Genomic DNA, 22,799 nt, shown 5'->3' with positions numbered 1-22,799 from the left:
GAAAAACACCACTAAATCACTTTGGTATGACGCCAAATTTCTGCAGTAGATTAAATTCGCATTCCAACAGACTCAGTGAAGGCTGGCTGACACACCCGTCGCCTTTCTCTTTAATCAGATAGGCTTCGACTATCTCCCTTGTTAGTTTATTATCGTGTCTGAAAATTACTGAAGTGTCAGATAAACCAGGTTCACATCCGCAATGACGGCAATGCATCGCCAGGTGCGAATAGGCCGTTCCTTTGAGGAAGCTGTGGTGCTCTCTAAGCCTAACATTCAGGCATCGGCCCGACTGTCCAACATAGCACCGTCCACACGAGAAAGGAATGTGGTACACAGCCCCCTGTTTACAGGGCACAAACTGCAAGCCATGTTTCACCTTGCATCGATTACTTTTGGCACGCTCCTTAGTGCCAAGGCGTTTCTGCAAAGCAGGACATATAGCACTTAGCTTGTTCTTTGCAGAAAAAACGACATCAACGTCGTGCCGGGCGGCCACTTTCTTCAAGCGGTGCGAAAATCCGTGAAACTACGGAATAATCACAGAGGGCCGTTGATTGAGCGGCTCATTCGCCTGCTTACATTTCCCTTCCAACTTGGCTAACCTGAGAGCCTTCTGGGCAGCGGAGGCAATCACTGAATTAGGATACCCCGCACTTCACAACTTGTGAACCTGGTTCTGAACACTCTGTTGCATGAGGTGCTCGCAGGATCTGTTAACGGCGGATCGTACACAAGACAGAGCGATGCCATTTTTGACGAGTTTAGAATGCGAGGAATTAAAATTCAGCAGACTTTTTATGGACCGGGGAAGATACATCCAGCATATGTGGCAGTCATGGAAAGAAATTTGCAAGTCAAGGTACTGAATCAAGTTATCCTGTGGCATCTCAAATGTAAAGTTCAGTCCCAGTCTTTGCTCCTTAAATAGCTTCAGGACATTCACAACACTGCCGTTGAAATTGTCGCTATTTACAAACACCAGGTAATCGTCTACGTAGCGAACAATCTTAGTGGCAATGCCACATAGCTGCTTTTGTAAGGCCCGGTCGACGCTACCCAAGAAAATACTGCTCAAAATAGGAGCCACTCGCGACCCAATGCACACTCCCGAACGCTGTGCATAAACCTTGCCTTCCCAGCAAATGAAGGTCGAACGAAGGCAACAGTTCAGCAGCTCCAAAAAGCCTTCAACCGAAACACCACAGCGTGTTGTGAAGGCAACCTCGTCATTTAGGTCACAAATACACTCCTTAACGCATCGTAGCAACACGTCTTGAGGCATCGCGTAATACAAATCCTTAACGTATATGCTGAAGCCTTGCATCCAACCGGATTTTCATTTCTTAGGAAGTTAACAACACTGTCTGAGCTGGGTATAACGAAAGGGTCATGTACATCCAGCCCTTGAAGGTGCGACTGGAGATAACCTGACAATAGGTGCAGCCATGTGTTCCTTTCTGAAACGATTGTACGGAAAGGAATACCATCCTTGTGTGTTTTTGCATTAAAAAACATACTCAAAAGAAGACCCTTACTACTTTTCACTTGGCCGGCTAGCTTGTCTAGGTTATGCTTCCTCAGCAACTTGACCGCATCGGCTCTCACTTGCTCAGCCTTAAGCCCTACACGACGAAAATTCTTATCAATCGCAGACCCGCCTTTCTCAGAAAACATGCCTTCGCTCATGATTACAAAAAAGCCCTCCTTATCGGACACAACAGCCGCGAGCCCCGACGAAGAAAGAAAGTCCACAACCCGTCCAATTTGCCTATAGCCGAAGCGGCTAATCGTACCTTTGGACAAGGCTTCCACGCATTCGACCACACACACAGGCTTTGCTTCCTCCTGGACACGGCTAGCTATCCTCCTGGACATCGTCAGCAGCTCAGTGGCTGGAGGAGACGCTGCCACACTGAACTTCGGACCTTTACGTAGCATTGACTCATGGTGAGGAGGAATGCACAAGTTGGTCAAGTTCATCAAAGTGCCTTCTTCGACACGTGATTTCTTCTTAGCTGCTAGCTTGAGGCGCACCTGGCTCCAGAGCCATTCCGTAAGCTGTCGAGACACCTTGATCCATTCACTAAACCTCTGGTGCGAAGAGCGCCGGTCATCTGCCTGAAGGCCACAAGACACCCATAGGCAGTCTTTGAAGAAACGCACTTGGTTCCACCACTCGGAATTTAGCACCTTACACAGTCTTCGCGCGTGGCCAGGAGATGGCTGTAGAATCCCGCACGAAAATTGAAGTTCTGGTGGGCACGTAGAAATCCTGGCGTACCACGAGGCTGACCTTGCTCGACAGACGTACAGCGCAATTAAAGATGACAGGTACGCGGGGTTATTGAGAGGTACATTAGAACAAGTAAAAGAGCCCTTTGTACTAGAAATTAGACTTAGAAGCACGGAAGCTTGGGCGAGTTTGTAAGACATCATGGCACAACTTCAAAGCTCTAAAAACAGGGACAAACGAAAAAGAGTGGACACGACGAGCGCTAACTTGAAACTGAAATTTATTACAAGAAAGATTGGAAAAAGGTAAACCCTATTAGATGGCGCACATGCGTGCACACTTGCGCAGACTGCTCAGAAAAGCCCAAGAAAAACACCACTAAATCACTTTGGTATGACGCCAGATTTCTGCAGTAGATTAAATTCGCATTCCAACAGACTCAGTGAAGGCTGGCTGACACACCCGTCGCCTTTCTCTTTAATCAGATAGGCTTCGACTATCTCCCTTGTTAGTTTATTATCGTGTCTGAAAATTACTGAAGTGTCAGATAAACCAGGTTCACATCCGCAATCACGGCAATGCATCGCCAGGTGCGAATAGGCCGTTCCTTTGAGGGAGCTGTGGTGCTCTCTAAGCCTAACATTCACGCATCGGCCCGACTGTCCAACATAGCACCGTCCACACGGGAAAGGAATGTGGTACACAGCCCCCTGTTTACAGGGCACAAACTAATAATACATGTCAGTAATAAATTTCAGTAATAAATTTCAGTAATACATTTCAGTTTCAAGTTAGCGCTCATCGTGTCCACTCTTTTTCGTTTGTCCCTGTTTTTTAGCGCTTTGAAGTTGTGCCATGATGTCTTACAAACTCGCCCAAGCTTCCGTGCTTCTAAGTTTAATTTTACATGTACGCTGTGAATTTTCATCGTTTAGAAAACCATTGCTTTTAGAAAACATCTGGCGTCTTTCGTTGGCTTATTTCATCAATCAACGGCGTTTTGAACAAAAGTTTTATTGTTTAATCACGCACAGGAGAAATCTCACCAGGTACTACCTTGGAGGTAAACAATGGCTGCTAATGGGAATGAGAGACAGAAGAAGTCGGCTTTTAGCTAACACTTACATTTCTACTTCTACTAACGTTTCCTACTGGAACATGCCCATGGCTGCTAATGGGGAATGATAGACAGAAGAGTTCAGCTTTTAGGTAACGCGCACGCTGCGAATTTTTTATTGTTCAACAACGCACATGAGAAATCTCCCACCGGCACCACCTTGGAGGTCAAGATCTGGTACTAGCGTTACGACTGGTTACGCACTACGAGGGACGAACGGGTGCCGCTTTAAGGAGCTTCGCCCCTAATAAAAGGTGCGTCCGTGGCGCCTACTGCTTGTGTGACCGTGGCGCAGTGGTTAGGTCGTCCGTCTCCTATCCTTGCGGACCGAGAGGTCGTGGGTTCGACTGCCGTTTACGGAACATTTTTTCTTCCTTGTATTTTTCTTCGCCATCTGATCGCGTACACTTTGCTGACGTATTTTCGTGACGGAAATATGCCATGAAAGTCCTGGTGGACCCTGGCATAAACCACTTTCGTGTTGAAATCCTTGGAGCACGGGGTGTCGCTGGGATGAACGTTTCAACAAGTGGACTTGTCTTCTTCGGGGCTTCTGCAGTCTTCTAGAACACAAGTCCGCTTGCTGAACTGCTGGTTCCAGTGACAACCCGTGCTCCAAGACTTTTTCACCACTTCAAGAGTCCATTTTGCACCTGAAGTTGCACAATAAAGTCACCCACGAAGGCGAACTGCTGTTTCATCTATAATGCAGTCTCAGAAAGGTGATACAATCAACGCGGGCATAACCTTGTTTACATATGGCACCATTGGCGCAAAGTTGGGAGCTTTGGTGCGGAGCACCTCGCAATCGCAGCATATGACCGAAATGGACGTAGGCGGTGGGGGCATTTAACAAAATGTCTTCTTCATGCCGCATTGCGCGAACAAGAAATCATTTGGCAGGTAGCAGCAAATACTGCGCGAACTCGAAAACGTGCACGCTGATCAATTATTTTTTTTTATCCGCTGTCTTGCGATGGGCACAGTGTCATCTGTTTGGCTATTCAAGGCAAAATGCTCACCTGCGCTTGGTACGCGGATTTTCTAAGTGGAAGTGCACCTTTCATCATGTCCTCAATATGCCGTATGTGGCCAACGCGTCTGCATTAGCAGCAAACATTTTCTATTTCTTTTTTGTGCTCCAAACCCAGCAAGGCTTCGCTCCCAGACAGTTTCCAAAATGAATATTTCCTCTTCTGTCGAGCTCGCGCGCTCTTCGGGAGAAACCGATTTTTTGGATATGTTTCTCTTCAAAGCGAGCGAGGCTCCACGTGAGGATTGGCTGAAGATCTGCGTGCAGGAATCATAAGAAAAAAATGGTTGATCCCTCTGTTATACACTAAAGCGCTGTTGGTGTTCTCGAGGAACACCGGAGCAAACCAAAGTGTGTGAATGACTCTTTTTTATGTGACTTTGTGCGTATGTAACTGTACGTATTGTTTGTGTGCATATGTGATTCATTGTATATACCATAGACATCAGCCAACACCAGGAGGAGCAAGCCAGGCGACAAACCAGGCTAACCTCCCCGGGATTTTCATTAAAAATTATTATCTCTCTCTCTCCGTCGGTCATAGAAGTAAAGCAGTCAAACACGATGTGCAATACCGTTCAACGCTGATTTTTGCGAGTTCTACCTACGCCTGGGCTTCCCATAACGCTATCAGAACACAGATCGAATCCCTTGCTGGGCTGGTTCTGATTTTACAATGAAAGGATAAATGACAGAACATCACTTTTAAGGGCTCGTTTTTTGTTGGTAAAGATACATAATAATATTGAGAACTACCAGACATTAATACCACGGATGTATAAAGGATATTATTTTTTAGTAATTAGGATATAAACTTGAAGAAAACGAAGTGAACTAAAAGATAACTTGCCGCCGGCAGGGACCGAACCTGCGACCTTCAAATAATGCGTACGATGCTCTACCACTGAGCTACGGCGGCAGTCCTCCTCCCATCCACATTATGGGGTATATATCCGCATTTAAACATATGAGTGTTAGTCAGCGCCGATTGCAGACATGGTGGCGAGTGTGGAACAAACTTTTTCTGCCTGTAGTCGACACGTAGGACGTGATTTTTTTACGAGCTGGCAGCTGACCTTCAGGTAGTATGCGAGGAATTATTGGTGAAGTGTGGAAGAAAGAGCCCCTCGTAGTGTAATGTCGCGCGTGAGCGCCTCTCCAAGGGGTTTTTGTATGTTTCCTTCCAGTAAAGTCAGTTGATGTCTAGCGCCCGTTCTCTGCGGTGTCTAATTTTTTTCGCTACCCAAATGAATGCCAGTCATCACACCCAACTAGCCCGCATTAGCCCCTTAACTGCTCCAAAAGGGTATATAGTTTACACGGGCCTTGTTTTCTTTACGTTGGTTCAAATCTTATGAAACTAAAACTTGTTGGGTAGGATACAATAGTTTATTGTACTTTTAACAAGTGTTTTAAATGAATAACTGATAAAACAAATTCGCTGATTAGAAAGATGGTATGAGACGCCCCGATTACTGCATTGCCATCAGTTGGTTCCGAATTCATGTAATCGTTTTATGTCGACTCAGGGGCGTAGCCACGTTAGGGCACACCTGGGCCCGTGCCCCCCCCCCCCCCCCCCCCGAAATTTTTTTTGCCATAGCATACAGAGCAGAAAATGACACTCGACCACATCTGCCTGCTCGTCCCCACTACAGATCAAGGAGGTGCCCCCCCCGAAAAAAATTTCTGCCTACGCCCCTGTGTCGACTATTCTGTCGACACAACGAAGGAGTCCCAGGACACGAGTCATATACACGTTCGCCGTAGATAAATATTGTACTTGCGAAGACGCGCGCCTCTACCTAGTGACATGGCCAGTGCTCTTGTCGCGGTGCTGCTCGGTGGTGTCTCTGTGACGCTGCATCATGCTTCCTGGCTGTTGCGTTGCGTAGCGCTTATGTGGGTTCGCACCGCCTATAGACATCACTTAACAGTGGTACCAGCATTTAGGCAAGATTCATTCCCACCGCGTTGATCTTTCTCGCGTTCATTTTACGTGATGAGTGCAGTATTCATTGGGGATTCCATCGTGCTCTAGGGGAACCCCGAAGGGCATAGTCAAGTTTCTACTTCACCGACAGCTTTTGCTCTCTTTCCTTCTCTCATAATCATAATATAAATAGTGCATGTGGGGATTGATTGATGTGTATTTATTACAAGTGGACTAATCCTAAACAGACATTGCTGGTGCGGATCTTGAGCGCTTAAAATTTCTTTATTCGTCGTCTTAGATTTTCCTTATCACGCAGTCATTACGTTTCATTACAAAGCTTCCGATATTCAGAAATGGGATAGCCACGTGGCTTAGTTTCCTTAACATTTGCACCTAATTACTGATCGAGTCGATTATAATACAGGCATTTAGAGACGCTATTGGTTGTACGGCATCAGTCTTGTTTAAGAAACTAGTGTTATAAACGGAAAGCGAATATATATATCGCTGGCTCATAGGGTAGCGGCATGCGGCGCTCTAACATTCTTTCAGGACATGCACAAGCCATTGCTACATATGTCACGCGGGCGTTACGAGTTGCGTACTGCTTACTATGAAACAGAATGTTCGTGTAAACAATGGTTGTTCCATTTCTTTAGCTATATCCAAGCCATTAGTACCGAACATCGCACTGGCAGTGACGTCACAAAGAAACAAAGAAGCGTGAGCAGGTCATGTCGGCGCAGCGCATATGATGACCGCATCGGCATTATTAGAAACTCCACGCAGTATTTTATTGGGGAGTTGCCTAAGTGATGCCTAAGCGTAGTGTTTAACCGTACAAATAGCCATGGCGTGGCCTGGAACTTTGTTTGTGGACTTCATTGCCATGGCGCATTTGATCTTTTTCTTGCGTTCATCAGCATCAGACAAAGGCGCAACGAAAGGCTGAGCCTGCTATAATCGAAAGCCGTGTTGAGGATTGTATTTTGTCAAAGTGGCAATGCTCCTGATACCTGAAATGCTCATTGACTTCACACTTCATCCTATAAAAGACTTTTATTCGATCATCACGAAATATTTCAATAAATCCCTCAGAGCAAGTGTTGTTTTCCATTTTGAACGTATTCATAGCGTTCTGATATATATTGTTACGCCCACAGTAAGGGTTTCGGGTTTATTGACAGAAGGCTTGGACGGAAAGACCGCACAGGACGAAGCTGCCGAGAGATCTTCTTTTCCAACTCCACACAGTTCTTCGTCTTCTCAGTCCGGCACATGCACGGCGTAATATTTCCCCCTTTTCAGACGAAGTGCACAGCGCGTTTTAGGCATCGTCCCGCCGACTAAAAGGTTTGAGGCGAGCCACCTGGGTGACCTCAGTCTTTGTAGATCGTCTCCCACTAGCTGTCATTCGTGCTATTCTATACTCCACTGCACTGAGGCGCTCAAGGACAACGAATGGGCCGACGTAGTTGGCGAGGAGCTTTTGGCACAAGCCACGCTTGCGCAAAGGTTTCCATACGAGCACGAGGTCTCCCGGTTCATAAGTGACGTCCCGGTGCTTGCTGTCGTAGCGGAGCTTCGATCGGTCTTGTGATGCTACGGTACGCAGGCGGGCAAGACGGCGAGCTTCTTCAGCGAGACAGAGTTGCGGCTAAAGAAGGGTGAATTATCGTCATTATCAGAGAACGAAAAGATAGTATCGAGGGGTCGAACATAAAGAAGAAAGAAAGGGCTGTAGCTGGTGGTCTCGTGTTGGGCAGTATTGCAGGCATACGTTATGAACGGTAAAACGTCGTCCCAGTTCTTATGGTTGGACGCCACGTACATTGACAACATATTCACCAGCGTCCGGTTTGTTCGTTCGGTAAGGCCATTCGTCTGTGGATGGTAAGACGTCGAATGTCGAAGTTCTGAGCCACACATACGGAGGAGTTGCTCGACAACGTCTGCCGTAAAGTGACGTCCGCGGTCACTTATTATGACGCGAGGAGGTCCGTGGCGCAGTATAATCGAGTGCAGAAGGAAGGAGGAGACTTGCCCAGCAGTCGCACATGGCAGGGCGGCCGTCTCACAGTAGCGGGTAAGATAATCGGCGCACGCTACAATCCATCTGTTGCCTTTCGATGAGCGCGGAAAAGGGCCCACGAGGTCAATGCCAAATTGCTCAAATGGAGCACTGGGAGGCGTCACAGGCTGTAGGAGTCCGGCTGGAGCTGTCGTGACTGATGTGTGCGCCTGGCATTGGGTACAACCGGCCACGTACTGCTGAACTGACTGCCGCATGCGTGGCCAGTAAAAGCGCTCCTGTGTACGATGGAGTGTTCGGGTCATCCCCAGGTGACCCGAATTCGCGTCGTCGTGCATGGCGCGCAGAACAGAGGATCGTAGCGTATTCGGAACCACCAGCAGGAAGCGGGAGCCCGTGGCCGAGAAGGTCTTCTTGTAAAGCAGTCCTTCACGAACGCAAAAGCGGCCTTCCGAAGCGGATGCTCGTGCGTCAGCAAATAACGGCTCGAAACTGACGTTTTTCTGCTGCTAAATTTCAAAGGCGGCCTTGTCCGGGACCAGTGATGTCACTGACGCAATGAGGTGATCGAAATTGTCGGCATCGCAGTGTCGTATCAAGCGGCATCCGCGAAAGGCAATCAGCGTCAGCGTGTTTACTGCCGCTCTTGTACAATACCGTAAAGTCGTGCTCTTGCAAGCGTAGGTCCTAGCGTGCAAGATGGCCGGATGGATCGCGAGGGCTTACAGGCTAGCACAAAGAATGATTATCCGTGACCACTTGGAAGGGACGACCGTACAGGTATGAGTGGAATCGCTGTACAGCGAAGACGAGTGCCAGACATTCTTGCTCAGTCACTGTGTAATTGCGTTCCGGCTTACTTAAAGTTCTACTGGCATATGCAATAACGTGTTCCTTTTCATTGCAGCGCTGTACTAGAACTGCACATATGCCAATCCCGCTGGCGTCAGTATGAACTTCAGTCGCCGCAGAAGGATCAAAGTGCCGGAGAATAGGCTGCGACGTGAGCAGGAACTTCAGTTGGTTGAAGGAAGTCTCGCAGTCGTGTGTCCATTCAAAACTAGCACCTCGACGAAGCAGACTGGTCAAGGGGAAGGCAACGTCCATGGCAGCTGTCTTGTTTGGGTCGGGCCTGATGCCATCTTTGTTGATGAGGTGTCCAAGCACCAATGTTAGTCGCTCATCGAAACGACACTTCTTCGCATTAAGATCCAGGCCAGCGTTTCTAATACATTCCAGAACGACGTCCACTCGTTCGTTATGTTCATGAAATGTGCGCCGGAAAATCACAATGTCATCGAGATAACACATAAAGATGTTCCAATTTAAGCCCCGCAGAATAGTATCCATGAACCTTTCGAATGTGGCGGGAGCGTTACATAACCCAAACGGCATCGCGTTAAATTCATAGAGTCCGTCTGGGGTTATGAAAGCAGTTTTTTCCTTGTCCATTGGTTGCATAGGAATCTGCCAGTAGCCTAAGCGCAAATCTATAGACGAAAAGTAGGACGCCGAATGTAGACAGTCCAAGCCCCCAGTCGAAAAATCCGACAAAGGGCCCCTGTCGGTCCGACAAAGATAGCTGTCGGCCCGACAATGGTAGGTGTCGGCCCGTCAGAGGTAACTGTCGGCCCGTCAAAGGTAACTGGCGGTCCGACAAAGGCACCGACAAAGGCACCTGTGGGTACGACAGAGGTCTCGTTCGCCGACATTTGAGACCGATAAGGTACCTGTCGGTACGACAAGGGTGTTTTTTCCCGACCTCCGAGACCGACGAAGGTGCCTGTCGGTACGACAAGGGTATTTTTTCCCGACCTCCGACCCCGACAAAGAGCTGTCTGTACGATAACATACTCGTCTGCGCACGACCGACACCGATAACATCACTGTTTGCGCCGAAAACATATTCCACTGCATAGCTCTCCGACACCGACAACGTGGCAAACGGCGACCGAGCAAGCGTTGTACAAGTGACTCCCGCTATGAGACGGGCCCGTGCGGCCACCTCTTCGTGTTAACTCGTATTCGTGCGTTCATCAGACCAAGAGAACATGAAACAATAAGTATTCAATAGATCCAGGGGCGTAGCCAGAGGGGGGGTTGGGGGGTTCAAACCACCCGAAAATTTTCAGCTTTGCTTGCGTATATATATACACGCGCACATACAAACGCACGCACGAACATACATAAAGTATGGTTGAACCGCCCCCCCTGAAAATAATTTATGGCTACGCCCCTGAATAGATCGATTCCTCATATAAAGGATCGCTGCAAGTATAGTCAGCAATTGATGAACGTCTGCATGGCGCATGCCTGCCCGGCCGTCTCTTTCCACGAGACAGCTCAAACAATAAAGAATAATGATATAGAGTCTGTGCTGTTTACTTCCTTCGAAAGATGTACCAACTTGCCTATCAACCTATTTTAGTGCAGTTTTCCAATTACATAATGTCTGCTGATGATTCAAGCTGCAAAAACAAAATTGGACACACTGTGTTTGGATAAAGTACAAATTGTGCTTACGATAACCAGATCCCCGAGCCAAGGTGCGTCGCAGCGCCCCCCTCCCTCTCCCTATGAAGTCAATGTATGGGGCACACTGCCCCCCCTGCCGTGCGCACGCCATGCGTGAACATTGATTGGCAACTGTGCGGCACTGCGCACACGAGCTAAAACTGGCGTGCCTTGGTCGGTCACCTAAGTTGTTCTGCAACAACATCTAAGAAGCAAATCCTAAAATTGGGTAGCAGCACCCTTCCTCGCCTTCACCCTCCTCATTCCCTCTTTTTTCCTTTTTTTCTCTTTGTATGCATTCATCAGTGTCAGTGGTTGACAATAAATCGCATGACACCACAGATCAGTGGAGCTGGGGCAAGCCCAGTAAAGTAATGCCACACCACACCAGAAGTCCAACCTTTGCATGAAGTCGTGTTCCATATCTGCATAATGCTAGCCCAGCGATCCTACATTTAGAATGGCAACTGTAATTTATTATTTGCAGACATTGCGAAACGCCTCATAATACCTATTGGTGATCGTGTCAAGGTGGTGTTCTATTAGCCTAACGAAAATTGCGAAGTGCAATCAATGAGGTTATTAAGTTGTTTATATTTTTAACTTGTCGGGCTCCCGAACTTCTCAACACCCTACCTCCACAACACTCCTTTTCTTCTACCTCAGTAAGCCGCTAACAAAATACCCACTACGAAATAGATACCAAGATTTCAGACTCTGCACTTCTATTCGGTGGAGGCAAAAGTGCAAACTGCCCTTGTGCAAAACAGTCAGCCAAATTAGACTGACACGTCCATCAGACCTCGAAAAACAAGAGCTTCCAAAGAGGTTCAAGGATTTCGCTGTCAGTCCAAGGTTTATCTCCGAAAAACTAAGGATACTCCTGCACTACCAACCACAGCTTCCCTCAACCCCTATTCTGCAGATTTAAGGTTTGTTACATGCGTTGATATCTGTTATTCTCACTTCCACAAATGTGTTAAAAATTCTTAGTTTCTGCAAATCACAGAATGTGTAAGAGCTCTCTTACGAAATTTGCTTGAAAGAAGCAAACAGCTCAAACAAGAAAGAATAATGATAGAGTCTGTGCTGTTTACTTCCTTTGAAATACGTACCAATTTGCCTATCAACCTAATTAGTGCAGTTTGCCAAATACGTAATGTCTGCTGATGATTCAAGCTGCAAAAACAAAACTGGACAGACTGTGTTGAGGATAAAAGTACAAGTTGTGCTTACGATAACCAGTGCACATAAGGCAGGTAGTCGTTGACACAGGAATCCACCCAAGATGAACGTGTGAAGAGAAAATTTTATTGAGGCAAAGCTGTGCCCAACATAACAAATGTGAAGAGAAAACTTTATTGAGGCAAAGCTGTGCCCAACAGAGCAAAGACAACACAACTAGCTGAACCACAGCAACATGTACAAGTGCAGCTGTTGTCAATGAAAAGTACTATACACAGAGCCTACATGCTGCTAGTATTAAACTACTGTGGAGAAACATAAAGACATGTGCGTATGTATCATCAGCTATAACCCAGCTCCATACAATGAGCCCACTAAACTTACGGAGCTGCGACCTCAGTAGGGTTGAACAAGTTTAGAAGTGATAACAACAGTCATCCTGATGCTAAAAATAAGCGATCGCAGAGTACTCAAAATTCTCAAAACAAAGCTACAAAAACAAGGGCACGAAATGTTAGTTTCCATAAGTACTTCACTCCACAATAGAAAAACCAGCACTCTCAACCAATGCAGTTGAATTCTTGTTGTCGCTTTTTCACTGCTAGATCCAAAGATTTTCCCTTGCCATTATGGTTCTGTAGACACTTGCTGCTGTGCTGCTGATTCATTGCTTGTAATGGCCGCACGCAGCAGGCAAGTTTACTTCACTGGTGCATTGGAGCTGGGAGGGTATTTAGCGATGCAATTGGCAGCCACGACACCTCCATTGGCTGCTACATCAAGCGGACGGTGATGACAACATGTAGCAATTTCAAAAGTCAGATCAGGAAGATGAAGCATCGATGGGGTACTCACAATTATAAAGGTCAGTATAAAAGCAGTAGCAGTATAAGTGGCCAGGTTCGTTGCAATGAAAATACAGAGGATGCTAGTCAGGTGTGTTTCATATATGGCCAAACATCTGCACGATGGACCACAAAGCACCAAACATCCGCACTGCCTTTGAAAGATGCAACGACTGATGCACGTCAACACACTTTCTTCATACAGCCTTGCACTCTGCTGAACAAATGACAAAAGCAAGCTTCCAGCGGTGCAGATTTCTCCTTCTGTGGCAATATCCTTCAACAAAAAGTAAGACTGCCTTTGCAAGGAGTGCGAAATGTGTTGCATAGTTTCGTGGAAATATGTCAGACACAGCTAAGGCAATAAAAAAGAAGCCACGAGTGCCATTCAGCAGCCCTTCAATATGCCCAGATCTGATAATGGCATTCCCGACTCGCAGAAATTTGTGGGTCGGCTTAAATGAATGCAGCCTTGCATTCACAAGTGTCAAGTGTCTGTTTATGTACCAAGAGCAACCAGTGCACGAAAGCCACAGTTCAGCAAGCTGCTTGGTAACTTCTTCCAATACGCAATGCCTATAATCAGGTGGAAGTCTCCAAACAAGATCAAGACCTTGCCACTTGAGAGTTGAAGGTCCCTTGATTCATTGGACCAAACAAGTATTCAGCAATGCAAAGGGCAGCAACCACACCACCATTGGCTGCTACGTCAAGATGGCAGTGATTGTGACCTGTAGCAACTCACTGGTAAATTTTGCCTTAACAGATGGTTTTCAATTTCAAGTGTCCTTTGGTCAGGTTGGGAACATGAAGCACCGTTGGGGTACCTACGAATCTGAACGTTAGTATGGAAGCTGCAGCAGCGCAAGTGGCCAGGTTCATTGCGATCAAAATACAGAGGATGCTGGTCGGGTGTGCCATATATTTGGCCAATATTCTCATAGAGGGCTACAAAGGACCAAGCATCCGCACTGCATTTAAATGATGTGCACCAGTTGTCGCGACAAAGGTCATCGCACTTTCTTCGTACAGCGTTGCTCTCTGCTGAACAAATGATAAAAGCAAGCTTTCAGCGGTACAGATTTCTCCTTTTGTGACAATGTCCTTCAACAAAAAGTAAGACTGCCTTTGCAAGGAGTGCAAAATGTGTCACATAGCTTCGTGGCAATATGTCAGACACAGGGAAGGCAATAAAACAAAAGCCACAAGCATTATTCAGCAGCTTGTCCAATTTGATAAAAGCCTTCTTGACCCGGAGAAAGTTATGGGTGGCCTCACTAAACGTAAAGGATGCTGGTCTCCAAATGCTGCTCTCCAAATGTCAGACTTCCTCAGGGCAGCCCTTTCAACTAGAAGCAGATAATCTGTTGGTTGGGGGTATGGCGAAAAATGTGTATGGTAGTCCACTTGGGCAAACAAAGTTGTTCACAGCTACGGTGTACAAAATAACCTGTGGTGTCAAGGTATGCATGTATCCAGGTTTTTCATTTGGCTGAACTGGTTGACCTTTTCCTAGAGACTGCTGCAATTTTGGTCTGATGACATCACCAAACTGCCACTTGAGGACAAGAGCTCGAACATTTTATGCAATTCCTATTAGAAAACTCCCGATAGCGTGGTGATGGTTATGGCATCGAACTTGGCAGTTGACATATTGCAGAGCAAAGAAGGATGTCCGTACCATTTTTTTAGAATATGAAGCTTTTTTTTTCAATCACCACTCGTTGAGAATTTTGCGACGGTTTGCAATGGATTGCAAACCGGATTGCCAACATTAGGCAAGTGAAAAGTTCTTCACTCTTCTAATAATAAGAAAGCTGAGCTTCATTTTTCTGCAGCACTTCTGAATCTACTCAGCCAAAAAGATGCTTCATCTCTTCGATGAATGGCAACACTTTTGTTGGAAAGCTATAAATGTGACTACAGTCACTTCTCGGCCCTTTTCTTGCAAGCAACGCCTGAGAATACCCAAAACAGGCTGCCACCGATATTTTCCCCATGTTCTCAGCAGAGGTCCTTAGCTGAAGGAGTGCGCATGTTCCAGCTCTTTCATGTGAAGTAGGCTTACCTCAACTTTGTGTGTCACCCACTTGTTGTAGGTTGCCATGTGTTTGAATCATTCCAGCCAGTCATTGGGGGCACTACATGGCCATTCACGGAATACTGCTCACATGCTTGCTGCAGCAGCATCAGAGGTTCACTCATCTTGATGGTCATGTCCTCCTATGTGGGGTGTATTTTCTGCGAGGAGTCCATGCAGAGTTCAAGCTGCCAGCAGCTTCATTGGTTACGATCTTCGGCATGGGTGTTCTAGTGTTACGAATGCAAGAAGAAGCAGTGGTCATACCCTGCACCTCCATCAGATGTCACACGTAGTCTTCAGTACTGCAATATACACAAGATGACTGTGTGGAAGATAAACATTCGTATGCCACTAACTGAGAGCGACATGTACAGGCACTGCTACTGTCGACCAATGGAACTACGCACAGCTTACATGCTGCTGGTATTCAGGCACTCTGAAGAAACATACAAATATGCACATACGCGCCATGAAATATCACCTTGCCTGATACTCAATGCAAGTTGAACTTACAAGGCTATTATCTCAACAAACTTGGACAGTGTAGGAGTAAGAAAAACCGTCATTCGAGGCTTTCAGTTGAAAAACGTGGAATGGCTCATCTGAATATGCAGGGTCTCTTGAATCACAAAGCAATTTTTTAATTTTGCTCTATTTACAACTTTAATTCTTCTCTAGCTTATTAGGCGCCTCGCACAAATATGATACGTTACAAACATTAAGAAACGCACACTGCGAGGTTACATTCTCAACACAAGACGTGGTTCTCGGATGCAGGTGGTTGCTGACACTTGAAAACGTGTGGCACATCAAATGCAGTGCTTGTAGTAAGCAGCTGCTGGCAATGCAGGTAAATGGTGCCTGATGCAACACAAATGCCCAAGGTGCAAAAATACATGCTATCGGACATTTTTACATAGGAAGAACAAGCTTTCCTTGGCACAAATTACTCCGAACTGTGAATGACAATTGTCCCAACCTGGCATCTCAAATACTTGCACAGCCTGGGGAGGCTGCCAAATCGTGATATAAAAAGTCTTTTCACACTTTCAGGAACATCAGAAATTGGCTGTGCCTGTCCCAAAACACATGTCTGAGAGCGACTCTTGTGCGTATGCTCCAGCTCCTTCTTTGCTGATAATAAACAAAACGTAAGATCCACTTGTGTGGATACAGTGCGGTATGCCTGTTGCATGACGCGTCTTTCAGCTATCTGTACAGGCACTTGCTTAGCAGCAGTGATAAGCTGGAGCACCTTACCAATGCCATCTTCAAAAGTAAATGTTGATATGCCCCACAAAGGACCAAACATGCGCACTGCTTTTGACAGGTGCAACAACTGATGGACATTAAAGGTCATCGCTCTTTCTCCGTACAGTCTTTCAGTCTGCTGAACAAACTTCAAAAGGAGGTTTTCAGCTATACAGATTTCTCCCTCTGTAACAACATCCTTCAACAAAAGAAAGACTGCCTTTCTTAGAAGCGCAAAATGTGTCGCATAGTTTTGTGGCAATATGTCGGACACCCAGGGAAGGCAATAAAATAAAAGCCACGAGCGCCATTCAGCAGCCTTCCAATATGCCCGATCTGATAAAGGCCTTCCTGACCTGGAGAAACTTATCGGTGGCCTAAATGAACGCAGCCTTGCATTTATAAGTTTCATGTGTCTTCCAATGTACCAAGAGCAAGCAGTGCCCGATAGCCACAGTTCAGTGAACTGCTTGGTAACTCCTTCCAATACACAATGCATATAATCAGGTGGCAGTCCGCAAACAAGATCAAGGCCTTCCAACTTGATGAGAGTTGAAGGTCCCTTGATTCCGTGGACAGGCTCCTTAAGACGACCGGCTTGTGCCATTGCTTTCAGCACACCACTGTGAGTCCTGTCCGGGGCATTCTGGCTCTTGAATGGGTACTCCATGGTGCCTGCAGGTAATATATATCAATTGTGCTATGCATTAGAATGACCATTCTAATTAGACGATAAAGTTGCAGAACATTGACAACACCTAGTAAAAACACTTTAGTATCTAAGAATTAAACTGTCAGCCCTTCTCTTGGTGCCACAAGTGAACTTGTGTTCGGCTCTGGCCATCATGAAGTGAAGGAGCCTGCTTTGTTTGAACTACCAGGGTGTGCAGTTTTCACAAGTCATTTGAAATAGCCTTAGTGTTTTGTGGGTTAATCTTTCATATCAACTACAAAGCTGGCTAAATGGCGCATGAGGTCCCTGAAATGAAGGACGTATATCTTTTTGCACATCATTATCATCACTGTCACGCTATTTGAAGCTAACCTACCTTGCAATGTAGGCAGCACAACCGAGAGAGAAGACGGACCAGAACAAACATACAACACAAGCACTCTTTGTTGTTTTTTGTTCATCAGTCATGCTGCCCACAGTGCATGCAAAAAATATTCAATTACCAACTCACCCAGCTAGCTATTTTAAATCACCTAACCCTCTATGGTCCATGGCCATGTTTCCCATCTCTTTTCATCTGTTACGTTGCCCTAACTGGCCATCAGCTACCTCTCCTAAGGATTACATGGCCAGCCCTTGTCCTTTTCTCTTAACCTTAACTGGAATGTTGGCTGCCCCTATTAGTTCTGATCCACTACATTGCCTTCCTATATCTAGGTGTTACACCTAACAATCTGTTCCATCGTACGCTGCATGGTTCTTAAAATGGCACGTTTCTTCGTTATCTGCCATGTTTCTGTCCTATACGGGGTGTTTCAAGAAACATGTACAAAATCCTCAAAAATCAGGGTAATAAGAAATTCATTCGATGCCTTCATAATTACTCCTGTAGCCGCAGGCATCTAAAAAAGCCTAATGAAATTATTTGGGACAGTAATTAAAAAAGTTAAACTTGACACCCCCCCCCCCCGAAATGGCCATTCCAATTAGACGATAAAGATGCACAGAACAGTGAAAAAATACGTAAGAACACTCAGCCCTTCTCTTGGTGCCACAAGTGAACTGACGTAAAGACGTTAAAATGAACACAGAAGAACTACACCTCTGTAATTGCCGTCTTGAACAGTGACGTCATTCTGGCCGTCTGCTTGTTTCGCTCAACAGTGCTTCAGTTTCGGTTTTGCTATTGAATTTGGTTGAATTTCATTACTAGAGGCTGCTTTTTCTATATCTCAAAGGTGCGATGGGTTCTTCACATAGAGTACTTCAATTCTCCCATTTGACATAACTGGATAACTCCACTAATTAAAAAAAGCTGGCAGATTCCACGCATTGTGGGAATCGATGTAATGCGAAGCAGCCAGCAAAGAGCTGCATACATCGTCTTGTATGTCACTAAGGAAAATGTGTGTCATGGTTTTCATGTTAACTCCCATTATTTATGTTCGTCACACAGTAACGTCGCGCAATGCCAACTTTGGGGTAGATCAAGCTAGCGAAACGGCCGCTAGCGCTCCATGAGCCTGGCACGTGTCATACTGTACATGACATGCGTGTCATGATTTTCATGTTAACTCGTGTTTTAATGTTCGTCACACAGTCACGTCGCGCAATACCAATTTCGGGGTAGATCAAGCTAGCGAAACGGCCGCCAGCGCACCATGAGCGTGGCACGTAGGTCAAGCTGTACATGACATGCATGTCATGATTTTCGTGTTAACTCGTGTTATTTATGTTCGTCAAACAGTCACGTCGCGCAATGCCAATTTCGAGGTAGATCAAGCTAGCGAAACGGCCGCCAGCGCACCATGAGCGTGGCACGTAAGTCATGCTGTACATGACATGCGTGTCATTATTTTCGCGTTATTTCATGTTATTTATGCACGTTACACAGCCACGTCGCAAGATACCAATTTTGTTGTATATCAAGCTAGCGAAACGGCCGCCAGCGCACCATGAGCGTGGCATGTAAATAATGCTGTACATGACATGCGTGTCATGATTTTCATGTTATGACTTGTCATTTATGTTCGTCATGCAGTCATGTTACACCATACCAACTTTGGTGTACATTGATTAATCAAGCGACCAGGAGAGCACAAAGTCGTAGGCGGCTAGATAGATAGATAGATAGATAGATAGATAGATAGATAGATAGATAGATAGATAGATAGATAGATAGATAGATAGATAGATAGATAGATAGATAGATAGATAGATAGATACGCTCAAAGTCGCAGAAGTTCGCTAAGAAATGCTTCGCATTTAAAAGTTCATAAAATGAACTTTGTTAATTGTCTTTAGCCATCTCATGATGCATGCCGCTACAGAAAAAAGCATTTGTGAAGACAGCGAGTAAATATTGCATTTTCCTGATTTTTGTGGATTTTGGACATTTTTCTTGAAACACCCAGTAACACTTACAAAATAAAAGCAGAAATCAGAGTAGCATGCTATTACAGCAACTATGCTATTACTGCTGAAATAAAATAATAGCTAGCTAACCATTAATATTCCAAGTTTTCAGACAAACCATGTTCTTCATTGTCAGACAAACCACCTTTTGCTGCGTCTTTCAGACAAGAAATCGGACACTTTTTCACAATTTCGACTGTAATGATTTCATTCAAAGCACCTTCAATGTTTCAAAACACCCTACCTCCACCCCCCTTTTTTCAACACCATTCAGAAAAAAACCTTCTTAAAGGTCTCTTTATTTTTTTTGCAAATGTACATAATAACAAGAGTGGTAAGGGATGTCACATGAGTTAAAGTGTAATAATTATATCCTCAGACAAAATTTTTTTACTGCCTTATAGTTTTACGTTTCTGTTTACTTGCTTTGAATCCTTGCATGCGTTTTATAGATACGTATAGATAGCCAAGGCTTCTGCTGCTCCAAACCAAACAAACGGTTGCAAGATATAGTGACACCTTCCTTAATAGTTACTAACAGCTTGCTCTGTGTATATAATCAAATAAACAAATAAGGCTATTGCGTTCTGCAGTTATTTGAACACAAAGTGCAGAAAAAGAAAAAAAAACAAGGTATAGGAAAGAGGGTGGTGCTAATTAAAACAAGTGTGTGCTAATTCAACTAATACAACAGAACACAGACACGGAGGGAACTGTCAATTGATGTTTTACTGAGGAAAAGATATCTACTCATTTAATATAATTAAATATTAAAACATAAAACAAACAAAAAGAAAGGATATGTAGAAACACATTAACTTCTGTCAATACTGTGGTCCCAAATATGACATCTCAGCTGTATGCAACATAATTGATGGCTGTGTGACAAGTTTCGTTAGGCTTGATTATAAAAATAGCTTCTTTGATCTGTTCTGCCACCTTGTCACGTAATCTCAAGAGTACCATGGTGCTAGACAACAATTTTGTGCAGTACACTCTTATAACGACAAGTTCGAACACAGCTAACCAGCTTCTTATCCTTGTTTCTTTGAGCCTTTAAACCTTGCACTTCTGCTTAATCTTCTGCAGAGCACTTCCGCCCAAGAAAGCCAAGTGGTTGCCGAGAAAATGCAAAAATTTGAGTCACTGAAGTTGCTCGTCTAAACTTTCATCTCTATGATGCAGGCAAGAGTTTTTGCGTGCAGTATTCATCACATGACCTCCACACCATTCTTGACCACCTCAAAATGCCTCAATTCGAAATGTTCAAAGGTGGCAAAAAAAAGAGATGGCCGCTAGGAATTGCTGCAATATAATCTTTTCGGCAAAAAACAAGCTTCGCAATATTTGTGTAGCAATAAAAAGCAAAGCTCAGGGATAAACTTAAATCATGTGCATGGTTGCACCCATCATCATGTTGAAAATGTGTTTATAACATACCCCTCCTGCAGGAAATGTTTCCAGGGGCAAACAGGGCATTGTTTGAATAATTTAATAACAGATCAAAATACCTCCATGACAGGACAGCTGTGTTCAAACTTGTCTTTACAATGTAGAGTGCTACTGCGCACAATTCTTTTCTTGCACTAAGATACTCTCAAGATTACATGACAAGGTGGCAGGAGAGAGCAAGCATTTTTTTTATAATCAGGTCTAGCGAAACGAGTGTAGCAAAGCCATGCAGGGCCAGGGCCGTAGCCAGGAGAGGGGAGGGTTCAAGTCCCCCCCCCCGAAATTTTTCAATTTTGCCTGCGTATATATGCACACACACACACACACACACACACAACCGCATGCACCCCCCCCCCCCGAAAGAAATTTTTGGCTACGCCTCTGCAGGGCTGTATCCAGGAATTTTTCTCGGGGGGTGTTTATGTGTAGAACGGCTAACTTTGAAAACTGGTGGCCAATTACGAAGGCGTGCAAATACTTTAGTATCTCACAAGAAATTAAAACATGAAAAAAATTTGGCAGGGGGTGTCAGAACCACTGCATCTCCCCCCTAGTTACAGCCCTGCAGCCATCCATTATGTTGCATACCACAGAGTGATTACTTGGGACCATACCATTGACTGATGGTAACAAGTCTCCATCAATATTCAGGAAGTATATATCTTTGTTCCCTCAGTAAAACATCCCTCGATACTTCACCCTGTGTCTGTCTCTCTGTTGTATTCGTTGAGTTAGCACGCTTTCGTTCAACAAAAGTATACAAAAACATGAGTTGCACCAAGTCATTATTTTGTGGCATGTGCTTTGCATACGAAGAAAACCACAATGCACAACCCATATTGCTCCATTTATGGACATGGATAACAGCTCTTACATGTATCAACAAAATACTGTTCAAATGAGCTCACTTACCATCTACAGTAGCACCTTGCTCCAAGCACCAGCTGCAGCCATAGTAACCGTTGAACTGCTTGCCATTGAGTACCTGTGCTCTTGCTGGAGAGTCCACACAGCATACAAGGGCATGTACCGCCGACTGAATGACGCTCTCTGAATTGGTCCACACCAGCTTTCCGATGTTGTTGATTTCTTCCACAAACCTCTTCATAATGAGGTGCATGGGTGGATGAGCACTTGAGAACCACACACCTGATAGGAGGACATTTTTCCAGCTAGTCAAAGCGGGAAGCTCATTGATCGTCACTTGCACTGGCCATATGCTGCTCTTGCTTGAATCGAACACGGGTGCTCCATCGGTGTTGAAAGACAATGTGATGTCACTCCACGTCATCTTTAGCTGCTTCCTAACACTGCGGTATAGGAGGCCATCTGTGATATCAGAGTATGCACCTACAGCATGAGGAACAGATATCTTTTGCAGGTTAGAAATCAGGATACCTCCAACCTGTTTCAAAAGCCTCAGAAGCTGCTCTTTCATGTTCAACACTAGAAAAAAGCTTCCACTGCTCATCAACAGTCGCAACTTTTTCGCAGAGCCACAATTATCACAAGTGATAGTGTGGTTGCCTGTGGCACCATTGTGTTGTCCAAGATAGTCGTGGCAAGACTGGCAATACAGACGCACCCTCAGCGCTTCCTTCTTGCTTTTCCATAAATTTCTCAGGGAATACGTCGAGGATGGTACAACCTGTTCGCCGAACAGGGCATTTATCAGAGTCAATAGTCCTTGTACTTGAGCCCAAGTGAGCCCTGATGTCACAATATACGCAAGCACAAGCAGCAGAGCCTGTGCTTTTGTCGTTGCCTGGTGTGGCAGGCGCTCCTCTGACAGCATCGCAAAGTATTTTTGGAAGTCATCTTCTGGAGGATCATTAGGACTTCCTTCAGCAGCATTATCTAGATTAGTACCTATATCACTGCTGCAGCTATCATCCAAACCATCACTACTCCCCCCAAAGGCAGTCGTAGGTTCATCATAATCCAGTGCTTCTTCGTCTGCATCATCATCTTCGTCTTGTTCTTCACCATACACACTTGTGCTTGCCCCAGCATCAGTTTGTGAAGCA

The sequence above is a fragment of the Rhipicephalus sanguineus genome, chromosome 8, assembly GCF_013339695.2.
Source record: "Rhipicephalus sanguineus isolate Rsan-2018 chromosome 8, BIME_Rsan_1.4, whole genome shotgun sequence".
NCBI classification, from domain to species: Eukaryota; Metazoa; Arthropoda; class Arachnida; order Ixodida; family Ixodidae; genus Rhipicephalus; species Rhipicephalus sanguineus.
Note: the sequence above shows the minus strand (reverse complement) of the source record.